The sequence below is a fragment of the Heterodontus francisci genome, chromosome 37 (genome assembly GCF_036365525.1).
Source record: "Heterodontus francisci isolate sHetFra1 chromosome 37, sHetFra1.hap1, whole genome shotgun sequence".
NCBI lineage: Eukaryota > Metazoa > Chordata > Chondrichthyes > Heterodontiformes > Heterodontidae > Heterodontus > Heterodontus francisci.
Window position 1 is genome coordinate 2,276,919 of NC_090407.1, and position 13,222 is coordinate 2,290,140.

Below are 13,222 nucleotides of genomic sequence, written 5' to 3' on the forward strand. Positions count from 1 at the left end.
AATTTGAGACACAGAAAACGTTCCGAAAATTGTGGAGTGATAACTGCCCCCAAATTCACAATGTGCGCTTCATTGGTAGGAAGTTTGACATCAAGATTGTTCCATCTTAAAATCTACTTTATCATTTATTTGGTGAAGGAAAGCAATAGAAACGCAACAGAAATTAGGCACTTTGCCCAGTTTTAGTTTTTGGATGTTCCTTTAAAATCCAGTCACAACACAGTAGCAGGATTTTAAAAAACTGCTGTTCAAATTCCTGTACTATGCATATTTCAATACAATGTTGAACATTTAAAGTTACAAGCTAGAGAGAGGGTCAATTTAGTGACAACTTGCATTTATATAGCGGCTGCAACAGTAAAACTTTCCAAAGCTTCACAGGAGTGTTCTCAATGGAAAATTGACAAGCCACATTAGGAAATATTGGAGTAAATGAACAAAAGCTTGGTTAAAGAGGTAGGTTTTCAGCATCCTAAAAGGGGTGTGACTGAGGTGCAGAGGTTTAGGGAGGGAATTCCAGAGTTTAGGGCCCAGGCAGCTGAAGGCACGGTTGCCAATGGTGGAAAGTTGGAAAGCGCAAGAGGTCAGAAGACAAAAAACAAGGATGTCTCTGAACAAAAGACTGGTGAGACTCATTAATGCTCACTCCGTTTTCTGGAACATACAACCTCTGCACTGCCCTCACTAACTATCATACTAACTCTTTGGGAGAGGCAAAAAAAACCTGTCCATTTCAGAAGACTGGTTGGTTGGTTGTCATCCTTCCATCTGCAAAAGATGATGGACATGCAGCAAACAATCCATTTAGGTGTGGTGCCTTTGTTGATGGCTGTGAAGGCCAATCCTTGATAGACAAGTGCCACACGTGACATGGTCAAGTGACCCTGTGAGTTGTGTGAAGACTAATGCCCCACAGTGGCGCAGTGGTTAGCACCGCAGCCTCACAGCTCCAGCGACCCGGGTTCGATTCCGGGTACTGCCTGTGTGGAGTTTGCAAGTTCTCCCTGTGTCTGCGTGGGTTTTCTCCGGGTGCTCCGGTTTCCTCCCACAAGCCAAAAGACTTGCAGGTTGATAGGTAAATTGGCCATTATAAAAAATTGTCACTAGTTATAGGTAGGTGGTAGGGAAATATAGGGACAGGTGGGGATGTTTGTTAGGAATATGGGATTAGTGTAGGAATAGTATAAATGGGTGGTTGATGTTCAGCACAGACTTGGTGGGCCGAAGGGCCTGTTTCAGTGCTGTATCTCTAATCTAACAAGATGCAGAACAAGTTTTAAATAAATTAAAGTCCAAATCAGGCTGATATTAATGTTGTGTGCAGTGTCATTTCCACCACCAGACAATATATACTTTGTAAATACCTCATCTTCCCAACTGTTTAAGAGTCAGACAGATGCCTCTTCAGCCAGGATTGGATTACTGAGCATTTATTTTTATTCATTCAGGGATGTGGGCTTTGTTAGCTAGGCCAGCATTTATTGCCCATCCCAAATTGCCCTTGAGAAGGTGGTGATGAGCTGCCTTCCTGAACAGCTGCATTCCTTGGGGTGTAGGTATACCCACAGTGCCATTAGGAAGGCAGTTCCAGGATTTTGACCCAGCGACAGTGAAGGAACGGCGATATAGTTCCAAGTCAGGATGGTGTGTGGCTTGGAGGGGAAGTTGCAGCTGGTGGTGTTCCCATGCATCTGCTGCCCTTTTCCTTCTAGGTGGTCGAGGTCACAGGTTTGGAAGGTGCTGTCGAAGGAGCCTTGGTGCGTTGCTGCAGTGCATCTTGTAGATGGTACACACTGCTGCCACTGTGCATCGGTGGTGAAGGGAGTGAATGTTGAAGGTGGTGGATGGAGTGCCAATCAAGTGGGCTGCTTTGTCCTGGATTACATTATTACATAACCCTTCTGTAAATCACCACATTTAAACACAGCAAACTATAACACATCTCAACTTGTGGAGTTGAAGCCGAGATGAGATCAGCCATGATCGTATTGAATGGTGGAGCAGGCTAGAGGGACTGAATTGCCTACTCCTGCTCCTAGTTCTTACGTTCTTATGTTCTTATGAAATGGTGAAGGATTAAAAATAAATACATTAAGTGCAGGAGACATTCTGGATTTTTATAAACTAGAAAAGTGAAGAAGTGTCTTGGGGAACAGGCTAAATCACAAACAGTGCTGTTGGTTTGCTATAGGTGTAACTGCAGACATAAAATCAGCTTTACCCTCTCGGATTTCTTGCTCGTTTTCCTTAATCTCTCTTTTGCACTTTATAGTTACACAGGCTGTGAAGATAGTTCATCAATCTACATTTCTCACATAACTACTCAAGAAAAGTTAGCAGTATCCCAGTGAATGAAACAAAAATAAAAAATATGACACCACATTAAAAACTCACTTGAACCAGGTAAAAATTCAACAAAATATCTGATCACCATCCAGAGCTTATATCTGAGTGCAGCTCACTACTGGAAGCCCTGAATTAGCCCCGTCTTTTAAACCCTTTATTTCTTAGCTTCCTTTTCCTTTTGGTTTGCACTGTCCACTTGGAGATGGAGGAATTTCAGAAATACAGGGTTGCAGTGGTAGTACGATGTACGTAAGCTGTTGCTGGGTGGATTATGAATATTTTTAAAATTTTTAAAAATTTATTTGGAGATACAGCACTGAAACAGGCCCTTCGGCCCACCGAGTCTGTGCTGACCAACAACCACCCATTTATACTAACCCTACATTAATCTCACATTCCCTACCACATCCCCACTTTCCCTCAATTCTCCTACCACTTACCTACACTAGGGGCAAATTACAACGGCCAATTTACCTCTCAACCTGCAAGTCTTTGGCTGTGGGAGGAAACCGGAGCACCCGGAGGAAACCCACGCAGACACAGGGAGAACTTGCAAACTCCGCACAGGCAGTACCCAGAATCGAACCCGGGTCGCTGGAGCTGTGAGGCTGCGATGCTAACCACTGTGCCGCCCATATAGACCTTAAGCATCATCACAGGATGTGATGTTGTGAGTCTGAACCTGGTGTTGCTCAGTGATAATGTTGATGCCTTATAGATAAGACCCCTGAGGGGGGTTTTGACGCTTGGGCAACTCACAACCTCCATACATTCGCCCAGGCATGCGCCATGGAGAGGTCACTCCATAGTTGCCTCATAGCGACCGAAACAACACGGAAGGCAGCAGTTACGGGTTATAAGTCCAGCTCAATTGGTATAGAGATTGGGCGCCACGGGTTGCCTTTGTCGGTGGGAGAGGTCATCGCACCTCACTGGACAGCTACCGCCCGCCTCAGACCGGGCAGCCCCGGGTCAATAAGGTTCTGTCCTGCTACAGTCCACCTGCTTCAATGGGTACTTGGAGCTCAGGGTCATTGCCCGAAAGGTGGACTGCAACACCGCAGCAAACAACACGACCAAAAAAGGAAAGAAGGTACCAGCCCTTCGTTTTGCAAGCTGGAACGTCAGAACTATGTGTCCTGGCCTGTCGGAAGACCTTACACAAATCAACGATTCTCGGAAGACCGCCATCATTAGCAATGAGCTCAGTAGACTCAATGTGGACATTGCAGCACTTCAGGAGACTTGCCTCCCCGCGAGTGGATCTCTAACAGAGCAAGACTACACCTTCTACTGGCAGGGTAGGGATCCTGAAGAACCAAGACAGCATGGAGTGGGCTTCATCAGAAACTCCTTGCTCAGCATGATAGAGCCACCTTCAAATGGCTCGGAACGCATACTGTCCATCCGACTGCTCACCACCTCTGGTCCAGTACACCTACTCAGCATCTACGCTCCAACACTCTGCTCCCCACCTGAAGATAAAGACCAGTTCGACGAGGAACTCCCTAATAACATTAGTAGCATCCCCAATACCGAGCATCTGTTCCTGCTGGGGGACTTTAATGCCAGGTTTGGGGCCGACCATGACTCATGGCCCTCCTGACTTGGGCGCTATGGCATTGGAAGGATGAATGAGAATGGACAGAGACTGCTTGAGTTGTGTACCTATCATAACCTCTGCATCACCAACTCGTTCTTTCACACTAAACCCTGTCACCAGGTTTCTTGGAGGCACCCAAGATCACGTCGTTGGCACCAGCTGGACCTCATCGTCACAAGGCGAGCCTCTTTAAACAGTGTTCAAATCACATGCAGCTTCCACAGTGCAGACTGTGAGACTGACCACTCCCTGGTGTGCAGCAAGGTTAGACTCAAACCAAAGAAGCTGCATCACTCCAAGCAGAAGGGCCACCTGCGTATCAACACGAGCAGAATGTCTTATCCACAGCTGTTACAAACATTTCTAAATTCACTTGTAAAAGCCCTTCAAAACACTCCTACAGGGGATGCAGAGACCAAGTGGGCCCACATCAGAGATGCCATCTATGTGTCAGCCATGACCACCGATGGCAAACGTGTGAAGCAGAATGCAGACTGGTTTCAATCTCACTTTGAAGAGCTGGAACCTGTCATAGCCGCTAAGCGCATTGCACTGCTGAACTACAAAAAAGCCTCCAGCGAGTTAACATCTGTAGCACTTAAAGCAGCCAGAAGCGCTGCACAAAGAACAGCCAGGCGCTGCGCAAATGACTACTGGCAACACCTATGTAGTCATATTCAGCTGGCCTCAGACACTGGAAACATCAGAGGAATGTATGATGGCATTAAGAGAGCTTTTGGGCCAACCATCAAGAAGATTGCCCCCCTCAAATCTAAATCAGGGGAAACGATCACTGACCAATGCAAGCAAATGGACTGCTGGGTTGAGCACTACCTAGAACTGTACTCCAGGGAGAATGTTGTCACTGAGACTGCCCTCAATGCAGCCCAGCCTCTACCAGTCATGGATGAGCTGGACGTACAGCCAACAAAATCGGAACTCAGTGATGCCATTGATTCTCTAGCCAGCGGAAAAGCCTCTGGAAAGGACGGCATTACCCCTGAAATAATCAAGAGTGCTAAGCCTGCCATACTCTCAGCACTCTACGAACTGCTTTGCCTGTGCTGGGATGAGGGAGCAGTACCACAGGACATGCGCGATGCCAATATCATCACCCTCTATATAAACAAAGGTGACCGCGGTGACTGCAACAACTACCGTGGAATCTCCCTGCTCAGCATAGTGGGGAAAGTCTTCGCTCGAGTCGCTTTAAACAGACTCCAGAAGCTGGCCGAGCGTGTTTACCCTGGGGCACAGTGTGGCTTTCGAGCAGAGAGATCGACCATTGACATGCTGTTCTCCCTTCGTCAGCTACAGGAGAAATGCCGCGAACAACAGATGCCCCTCTACGTTGCTTTCATTGATCTCACCAAAGCCTTTGACCTCGTCAGCAGACGTGGTCTCTTCAGACTACTAGAAAAGATCGGATGTCCACCAAAGCTACTAAGTATCATCACCTCATTCCATGACAATATGAAAGGCACAATTCAGCATAGCGGCGCCTCATCAGACCCCTTTCCATTCCTGAGTGGTGTGAAACAGGGCTGTGTTCTCGCACTTACACTGTTTGGGACTTTCTTCTCCCTGCTGCTCTCACATTCATTCAAGTCTTCAGAAGAAGGAATTTTCCTCCACACAAGATCAGGTGGCAGGTTGTTCAACCTTGCCCGTCTTAGAGTGAAGACCAAAGTACAGAAAGTCCTCTTTGCTGACGATGCTGCATTAACATCTCACACTGAAGAGTGCCTGCAGAGTCTCATCGACAGGATTGCGGCTGCCTGCAACGAATTTGGCCCAACCATCAGCCTCAAGAAAATGAACATCATGGGACAGGACGTCAGAAATGCTCCATCCATCAATATTGGCGACCACGCTCTGGAAGTGGTTCAAGAGTTCACCTACCTAGGCTCAACTATCACCAGTAACCTGTCTCTCGTTGCAGAAATCAACAAGCTCATGGGAAAGGCTTCCACTGCTATGTCCAGACTGGCCAAGAGAGTGTGGGAAAATGGCGCACTGACACGGAACACAAAAGTCCGAGTGTATCAAGCCTGTGTCCTCAGTACCTTGCTCTATGGCAGCGAGGCCTGGACAACATATGTCAGCCAAGAGCGACGTCTCAATTCATTCCATCTTCGCTGCCTCCGGAGAATACTTGGCATCAGGTGGCAGGACCGTATCTCCAACACAGAAGTCCTCGAGGTGGCCAACATCCCCAGCTTATACACACTACTGAGTCAGCGGCGCTTGAGATGGCTTGGCCATGTGAGCCGCATGGAAGATGGCAGGATCCCCAAAGACACATTGTACAGCGAGCTCGCCACTGGTATCAGACCCACCGGCCGTCCATGTCTCCGCTTTAAAGACGTCTGCAAGCGCGACATGAAGTCCTGTAACATTGATCACAAGTCGTGGGAGTCAGTTGCCAGCGATCGCCAGAGCTGGCGGGCAGCCATAAAGGCGGGGCTAAAGTGTGGCGAGTCGAAGAGACTTAACAGTTGGCAGGAAAAAAGACAGAAGGACGTTTGACAAGTATACTCAATCATTTCACTGTTGACATTGACTGACAGGCAAGTTCATCCACAATGCTAAGGGGATCATTCATATAACATTTGAAATAAGTACTTATTAATTATGTACTTGTCTTTTTTAATGGGAAGTTTCCAGCATTAAATAAAAAACTTACATTTATATAGCACCTTTCCCCATCATCTGCAATTCATGTGTTTTACGCTCCTGCCTGCTTTCCTGGTGCATGCGAAGAGCAAATAATTGGAAATTGTGTGTTCTGGGCAGCAACTTCCATTCATTAGAACGAGTGAATGGATAATCATGGTACACATTTCCAAAAATGCATTTTGGGCATGCACAGGAGCTTGTTATGTTTGTTGGTTATAGACCAGCAGCAGTGCCTTTACTGTCTTACATGGCCAGAAACTGCAATGCCTTGTCCTTATCTTACGTCCAACAAATTTGTCAGTAGGATGGCCCACACCCAATCGACACTCCAGGCAGCCGACTAAAACAGGCGCTCAGGCCCTTAACATGCATACCACACGCTGAAGGACCCCTCTGGGAAATTGGTTACCAATGAGCGGAGCAGGTTCTTGGCCTGCTCCCCGCTCAGGATTCTGCAGCAGCCACTGCAGTTACCAACAAAAAAGTATGTTTTTTTAAAATAAAAGACACTTTTCTTAAAAACAAATCTTCCTGTGGAGTCAGGAGGAGCATGAGTTCCTCTCCCACCCTCCACAAGAGTAGTTGCAATCACTTCTCCATATCAAATCATTTTATAACTTATTTAAATTGCCCGCCAACCTTCTAAACGCAAGGGAACACAATCTGACTTGATGCAACCTGTTCTCATTACTCAACTCTTTAGGCTTTCTAATCCACCAAAGCCAAATGTAGCAGCCATATCACCAGCCCAGCTCAGCCATATCACCAGCCCAGCTCAGGTACACAGCACAGAGCTACCCTTGGCTGGTGTCACCAGGAAGCCAGCTCTCGAGCTGTGTCATCAGCTGTAAGGATACCGGAAACTACCATTCAGCAAAGGGCCAGCACGTCCAGGTGAAAGTAACAGTCAGCTGAGGCCCGAAACCTAGCTCTACATCCTTGCAGTATTGATGCAATGTAAATGGATTGGAATAATCCTGTGAAGTGGCATAGAGGGCATCAGCCTTGCAACCATCTTACAGTCCTGCCATTAAATGGGTGCTGGGCAACTCTGTCACTGGAAAACTGATACATGCACCCCTTGGTTTCCTTTCACTCTTTAGTCCCTCACCCTTTCAACTTTGACAAAGGGTACTCATGGGTTGCCCCGCATTGAGGTTCACTGGATGCTTTCAGAGTTTCTGTCTTCCTATTGTGATATTTGTCTTCAATTGTCCCAATGCATTTAAATTTCAATAATGCAAAATTAGCCATTAGTGTACTCCCTACAGCCATCAAATCGGCACCTGAACTTATATTAATGAGCTGAACAAGGACAATTGTGTGCAAAAAGCACACTTAGAGTCATCGAGAGATACAGCACCGAAACAGGCCCTTCGGCCCACCGAGTCCGCGCCGACCATCAACCACCCATTTATACTAATCCTACATTAATCCCATTTTTTCCCTCTCACATCCCCTCCTTCCCTCAATTCTCCTACCACCTACCTACACTAGGGGCAATTTTTACAATGGCCAATTTACCTATCAACCTGCAAGTCTTTGGCATGTGGGAGGAAACCGGAGCACGCGAAGAAAACCCACACGGTCACAGGGAGAACTTGCAAACTCCGCACAGGCAGTACCCAGAACTGAACCCAGGTCGCTGAAGCTGTGAGGCTGCGGTGCTAACCACTGCGCCACTTAGGTTTGTTTAAAACCTGCCTAACAAACATTCGGGGCTAGACTATGCCAACAGAGGAACATCTAAGGTGATGCCTTCAGACTTGTTGATGTTTACTAACAGGAATTTCTATTTCATTTACAACTTAGTATCTGTCAGACATGAACAATACAGTTACAGTCAGTGGATGGATAAAGCTTACATTTCCAGCATACTAAAGGCTGATGTTGCTGAGGGGCAACATATAGTTGAAAAATTGGTGCAACAAAGAGCCCTCGGGCATACTGAAAGAGAAGTCATTACAAGAGATGGCTATGGTGGGCTCGTGAGCAACAGAACCATGGGAGAGCAGTGCCACAGAGATGCATCACAGTGGAAACTTGGAAGAGGTCAGTTAGGTCAACCATGTCAAACGTTAGAGAGATAAAAGTTGAAGAGAGATAACACACTGTACTGTAGTCACAAAGAATGTTGCTTGTAGCTTTAACTAGGGTGGTTTCATTGCTGCTGGTGGGACAGAAGCCACAAGTGCTTCACGATGAATGGTATATTGGCTCACAATAAATGACCAAACAAAATAGTAGCCAAAGATCAATGGAACAAACTTTTGTTGGCCAACTTGCAGTTACAAATTAAACAGATAGTCAATTTTAGGAAATAATTTTAATTCTGTCCTTAGACTTTACTGAAAGTATCAATTAATTATGGCAGTAAAGTCAGGTTTCATTAAACAATCAATTATTTATAGCATTGCTATTGTTGCATTATGGCTGGGGTGCTTCTGTGGTGCAAAACATTAAGTATCAAACTGAATCAAAGGTTGAAAATTAAACAATGGTATTACACACCAATAAAATTACAATAAAGTAGGAAAAACGACTGAACAAGTGCATTGAGAAACTCCCTCTGGATCAATAAACCAAATGTTACGAAGCTTAAAAATAATTAATTAGCACAAAGCAGGTGGTCTGGAATTCACTTAAATGAGGTTCTGTACTTTATGATACTCTAGCCTTCACTGTAAGCACAACCGTTCTCACACTAGAATGAAAATGCCTCAAATTGAACGACTTAATGGCTCCCGCTATTAGACCATGGAAAAAGGATGTCTAGGCTGGAACGTTTAATTTGAGGGAACAAATTTGGCCTTTCCAGCTACACTTCTGCTGCAATACGAAGGATGTTTTCTACAACACATTTGATTAAATTTGTACCAATTTAAGACTCTTATTAATTGCATCACATAGAAAACATTGGTTATTCAAATTTATCTCAGATTATCTCCGCAGGTATATGTGGATACACATGCAGTTGCCCTAAATTTTAAAAACTTTGTTCAGGATATTTCGAGCAGTCTTACCAATCTAAAATCAATATCAGGAGGTAGAGTTTCCATTGGGTTGCATTGGCTTTTCCAGCTTGACTCCCCCAAAATCAGCCAAACTAGCCCAAAAGGTTGAGGAATTACAAGGACAAGTTACATCCCATGCCTAATGAGTTTCCGCAATCTTTTCTGCAGTTTAAAAAAATATCATGGTGGAGGTTGGCCCTGCCCAAAAAAACTGATCTTGCCCCCAGATTAAATTCATCACTAGGGCGGGTTTCTGCTGATTGTACTCATTAACAGGCCTTCAAGGAGGGTCTTAAATTTTAAGTTTTTTGGTGCAAGAGCACTAATAAATACCTTTTAAATAATCAATTTTTTAAAATTGCTAAGAAACTGACTACTGTATACCCATGAATCTTGTAAAAGGTTCTATATAGTTTTATTTTAAAAGTCATTTTCAGTTATTTAAATTTGGGTTACTAACAAGTGGTGGACTAGACACTTTATTAAAGATTATCCAATTTTCAACCGTAATAATAAAACTGCACCAGGTTACCACTGAAATATATTAAAGACTACATTTTAATGCAAGAAAAAAAATCTTTCTAAAACACTGTCTGATTGCGCTGGTTCATGAAGATTTTGCCTTTGTGATTATGAACACGAGTTTGAGCGGAAACTCGAACCATGGTATCAGTTCGGAAAAACAATGTAAATTTGAGGCCAGATCATTGACTGAACACAAAACGGAAACTCTGCTCCCTGATATTTACTGTATAACTGAACACTGACCCATTAGAATCTCTAAAGGATGTAATCCATGTAATGTTCGTATCAACAACATTCCTGTACCCGGTGATTCTCCGACATGGGAAAGACTTCCATGGTGTCAGTGTAGTGAATTATGAAGCTATTACAGCAGGTATATGTGCAGAGTTTTAAGGGTATGATCATTCAAGGAAATAATGAAAAAAATAAACAAACACATCAATCTAGTACATGGGGGAAACAAAAGGGCTCGAATTCCACATGTGAATGTTAGCAGTCTTGGGAATAGAATGGGAAATCTGAAAATCCTGCTGTAGAGGGAGGATATGGATATGATAAAGCATCAAAGACCAAGTTCAACAATGATACATGTTGGGTGAATGCAGATATAGAATAGTTCATGGAGATAGAGATGACAAACTAAGAGGGCATGTAACCTTTTATGTGGTAGAGAATTAGATTATAAAGGAGAGTTACCGATTTGGTCCAGGTGTGGGCAAGGTGGAACCACTGTGAATAGGTATGGAAAACATGGGGAAAAAGAAAAACTATGGCCAGAATTTTACGTTGGGACAGAGGCCCTGCCAACCAGCTTAAAAGTCGGGGGCGAGCCCACCTCCTCCGGGCCTGGGAGTCAAGCAGCGATTTTATGTGGCCCAGGCCTTTAATTGGCATCGGGCAGGACTTATGCCCCACTGAGGCAGGAAGTCCTGCCTCCAGGAGCTGCCAGCCAATCAGGGGGCCTGCTGCTCCTCAGTCCCAGCAGCACCACTGGGAGCGGAGGCCACTGCTAGGATTGCACCCAGCTTCAGAAGGATCATGGAAGCTGGCACCAAAAATGCTAAGTAGGGTTTTGGGCCTTGCCGGGACAATCAGCTGGGCACCAGCGAGGTGGGGGAGGGTGGGGGAGGGTGGGAGTGGTGGAGGTCAATCAGGAGGATGGTGGGAGGTGCAATGAGAAGCTTTTTATATTGTCTGATGCAACATAAAATGAGATGTGTGTTCAGTTGATTGAAGATCTCAAAACAGGTTTATTAACAGCTAACAAGTATACACAATACAGACCTATCTATTTACAGGACCTGCCTCTCGGTGTTACAGTTACAGAAAGAGACTGGCATGTAGTTACATGACTGCATCCCGGTAGTCAGCTCATTAGCATACTAAGATCTTAAAGGGACATCACTCTTAAAGGCAATCACACAACAGCAGGAGCTCCTGGGGGGGAGGGGCAGTAGGGGGTGCCTCTGTGGGGCACAGGGTGCTCGATCAGGAGGGCCCCTTTCTGGGCCCACAAGGAGGCCACCTGGTATTACTGGGTGGCCTCCACAGCTGACAAAGTGCCCGCCCCAGCAGCAGAAGGCCCTTATGTGGCCATTAATTGGCCATTTAAGGGCCTATATTGGTCTGGAGTGGGCAGGCCGTTTTTCACCTATCCCACTGCTTTATAAATTGCAGCGGGGACCGGAAGGCGACAGGCATGGCACCCCACCCCTCCCCCAACACACAATTTTACACCCTCTTCTCCCGGGACAATTGCAGTTTGCAGCATCTTCAATTTTTTCGGGTTAGATTGGGAATTCCATTAAGAGTGAAAGCATGACCCTGTATGCACTCTTGGAGTGTTACATGGGACATCTGGTGAAAGAACTCAAACGAGTACAGGTGCTGCTGGATATGGTTGGCAGAGCAAATCAGAGGCAGGAACAGTGGAAACAGTGAGCACAGTACTGTTGGATATGTGTTGGAAAAATGAGAGAATGCACACGGTAAATAGAAATATTCAACTCTACAAAGGTAGACTGTGAGGGAATGAGGGCAGATCTGGGGAACCTGGACTGAAAAACACTGTTAGAGGGAAAAGTTTGCTTAAAACCTGCCAATATGGGGAAGTCTAGGACAAGAGGACATAACCTTAAAATCAAAGCGTTAGAACCATAAAAAGCCCAGTTTCTGCCCTGTGCTGTTTTCTGGCAGAGGGTTAACAGAGACACAGGAAGTCAGTCAAGTGCAGCAAAGAACTGCAAACAGAAAGTTGTGAGGGCAAGCTTGGGTTGAGCTCAGAATTTATACTGAATTATGCAAATAAACTTACACCACAGAATTGATTGCTATTTGCACTTGACCTTTCAGACAGAATGTCAGCATGTGCACAAGTCCTTAACCATTTTCTGTAGGATACACACATCAGGGAAAGGTACATTAGGCTCTGTAATCTGCATTCAAGATAATGCACTCTACTATCATAAAGCTTCAATAGTGCAATGATCACAAGGTTAAAGTTCTTGCAGGTAAAGCTATCCTTCAGTAAATAGAGATAGATATGGCTTTGATAATTCAACTTGCTGCAATGCACAGTTAAACTCAATTATAATGAGAACTATTAGTTGAGAAGATTAATATGCAAGAAGGCTTCACACACTGCATAAGAAAACAATTTACATAGTTTCCTAATCAAAACAAGTCAATGACCTCCATGTGTATGCAATAAACATTCAACTTCCCTAAGTCCTAAGTAACATCCCTACTTTCCCTTCTCCAACACTATCACAGAATCGAGCATCTTTTCAACAGGAGAAATCTACTGGTCCAAATGATTTGATCAGGAAACAAAAATGTTACATGGTACAAATTATATCAGTTATCAGGTATATTTTAATAAAATATAGCCATTACAATACAGGCATAAAGAACAAAATACTGAACAAATAGCACAATCAATAGCACGATACTGCAAATCCTTCAGCCATGACCTTACTTTATTCTTCCAGCAGAATACAGCATCATATAGGAGCCACTGCATCCTATTCTGGTCATGAATGTGTAGCCCTGTTGA

At 44.8% G+C, this 13,222-nt stretch overlaps 1 protein-coding gene across 7 annotated transcripts in view; it reads right to left on the reverse strand.

The window, feature by feature from the left end:
* Positions 1 to 13,222, reverse strand: part of rap1gapa (RAP1 GTPase activating protein a) — a 475,427-nt gene that overhangs the window by 385,702 nt on the left and 76,503 nt on the right. The gene's annotated exons all lie outside the window — the stretch shown is intronic.